The following is a 2,500-nucleotide window of genomic DNA, read 5'->3' on the forward strand; positions in this document are numbered from 1 at the left end:
CCCTGGTAGCCCAAAGCCCTGGTAGCCCAAAGCCCTGGTAGCCTAAATTAATTTTTCCCATTCATTTCAATGGGTTAGGCTACCAGGGGGAGCAGTACCACTTTTGGCCATTAGGGGCGCTGTAGTAGGTAAAAGTTGATCCCCCCAGTCAGGGGATGAGTTTGCCTACTCGCTAGGTTACCCCTGGTTTCACAAAATACAAGGGGCACATTTTCAGAAACCACTTTTTCAGAACTTGCCACCTCCAGAGCTGATCAGGGGAGCCTCGCCAAACATTAATCCAAGATTGGTGAGGGCTCGTCGGACACCCCACGGGCGATGAGTCGGTGTCTGCCTGGAGCTCATGTCACTCTCAAATATTTTCTAAGTCAACCTCCATGCGCACAATGCAATGAGCCTGCCCGACATAGGGGCACTGTGAGCGGACTCACCGGGGGGGGAGAGGGCCCCCCCGCCTGGAGCTCCACGTGTTGGATTATTTTCTATGTCAACCTCCATGCGCTCAACAGAGCGAGCCTGCCCGACCTGGGGGGTGTTCAATCGGACTCCGCGGGCCGGGCGAGGGCCCCCCCGCCTGGAGCTCCACGTGTTGGATTATTTTCTATGTCAACCTCCATGCGCTCAACAGAGCGAGCCTGCCCGACCTGGGGGGTGTTCAATCGGACTCCGCGGGCCGGGCGAGGGCCCCCCCGCCTGGAGCTCCACGTGTTGGATTATTTTCTATGTCAACCTCCATGCGCTCAACAGAGCGAGCCTGCCCGACCTGGGGGGTGTTCAATCGGACTCCGCGGGCCGGGCGAGGGCCCCCCCGCCTGGAGCTCCACGTGTTGGATTATTTTCTATGTCAACCTCCATGCGCTCAACAGAGCGAGCCTGCCCGACCTGGGGGGTGTTCAATCGGACTCCGCGGGCCGGGCGAGGGCCCCCCCGCCTGGAGCTCCACGTGTTGGATTATTTTCTATGTCAACCTCCATGCGCTCAACAGAGCGAGCCTGCCCGACCTGGGGGGTGTTCAATCGGACTCCGCGGGCCGGGCGAGGGCCCCCCCGCCTGGAGCTCCGCGTGTTGGATTATTTTCTATGTCAACCTCCATGCGCTCAACAGAGCGAGCCTGCCCGACCTGGGGGGTGTTCAATCGGACTCCGCGGGCCGGGCGAGGGCCCCCCCCGCCTGGAGCACCGCGTGTTGCAATATTTTCTATCTCAACCTCCGTGCGCTCAACAGAGCGAGCCCGCCCGACCTGGGGGGTGTTCAATCGGACTCCGCGGGCCGGGCGAGGGCCCCCCCCGCCTGGAGCTCCGCGTGTTGCAATATTTTCTATGTCAACCTCCGTGCGCTCAACAGAGCGAGCCCGCCCGACCTGGGGGGTGTTCAATCGGACTCCGCGGGCCGGGCGAGGGCCCCCCCCGCCTGGAGCTCCGCGTGTTGCAATATTTTCTATCTCAACCTCCGTGCGCTCAACAGAGCGAGCCCGCCCGACCTGGGGGGTGTTCAATCGGACTCCGCGGGCCGGGCGAGGGCCCCCCCCGCCTGGAGCTCCGCGTGTTGCAATATTTTCTATGTCAACCTCCGTGCGCTCAACAGAGCGAGCCCGCCCGACCTGGGGGGTGTTCAATCGGACTCCGCGGGCCGGGCGAGGGCCCCCCCCCGCCTGGAGCTCCGCGTGTTGCAATATTTTCTATCTCAACCTCCGTGCGCTCAACGGAGCGGGCCCGCCCGACCCGGGCGGCGCTCAATCGGACTCCGCGGGCCGGGCGAAGGCCCACCCCGCCCGGAGCTCCTCACCACGCACCGCACCTCCATTCCCCCACCGACCGATCGGCAACCATGACCCGCCATCGGAGGGCCCCCGCCGGCACCGGCCTCGCGCCGGTCGCTCGGGCGGACGGTTCCTCCGGCCAGCGGGTCGCTCTCCAGCGCCGGGGCTACTTCGCGAGCTTGGCCCGCGGCCAACCCCGGCGCGACCGTACGGCAGCGAGGCCGAGGCGACCCACCGATCTCAGCAGTCCTACCACGGAGCCCGCCGCTCGTCCGCGGCCCCTCCCCGCCCCAGCAGCGGGACGGTCGCCTTGCCGGCGGGCCTTCCGGCTAACGCATCGTTTCTCAAACCCTTTCCCCTAGCGCGGCGGCGGCGGCGGCGGGGCTTCCCGCGAGGAGGCCCCCGTCCTACGCCCGCTAAGGCGGCTCCAGCCCACCTACCGAAGGGACGGCGCGCGCCCTCCCCCACGCGAGCGGGCGTCCGCGCGCGGCCCCTGCCCCGTTCCGGGCGGGGCCCGACGCCGGCGCGGGCGAACCGCCGCGGGGGTGGCCCGCCGCTCCCTCCCGGCCCGAGGCTACCTGGTTGATCCTGCCAGTAGCATATGCTTGTCTCAAAGATTAAGCCATGCAAGTCTAAGTACACACGGCCCGTACAGTGAAACTGCGAACGGCTCATTAAATCAGTTATGGTTCCTTTGATCGCTCCAGCCGTTACTTGGATAACTGTGGCAATTCTAGAGCT

The 2,500-nt window shown here is 65.4% G+C and overlaps 1 non-coding gene across 1 annotated transcript in view; it reads left to right on the forward strand.

Moving 5' to 3' along the window:
• The first annotated feature begins 2,334 nt into the window (after positions 1–2,334).
• The window catches only part of LOC147125860 (18S ribosomal RNA), a 1,891-nt gene continuing 1,725 nt past the window's right edge, over positions 2,335–2,500 (forward strand). The window contains exon 1 of the ribosomal RNA XR_015085274.1: positions 2,335–2,500. This exon is cut by the window's right edge and continues 1,725 nt beyond it. This is a non-coding gene — a ribosomal RNA (18S ribosomal RNA).

Source organism: Filicampus tigris, unplaced genomic scaffold, assembly GCF_054856515.1.
Source record: "Filicampus tigris isolate MCC_2025a unplaced genomic scaffold, RoL_Ftig_1.0 HiC_scaffold_32, whole genome shotgun sequence".
Taxonomy (NCBI): domain Eukaryota; kingdom Metazoa; phylum Chordata; class Actinopteri; order Syngnathiformes; family Syngnathidae; genus Filicampus; species Filicampus tigris.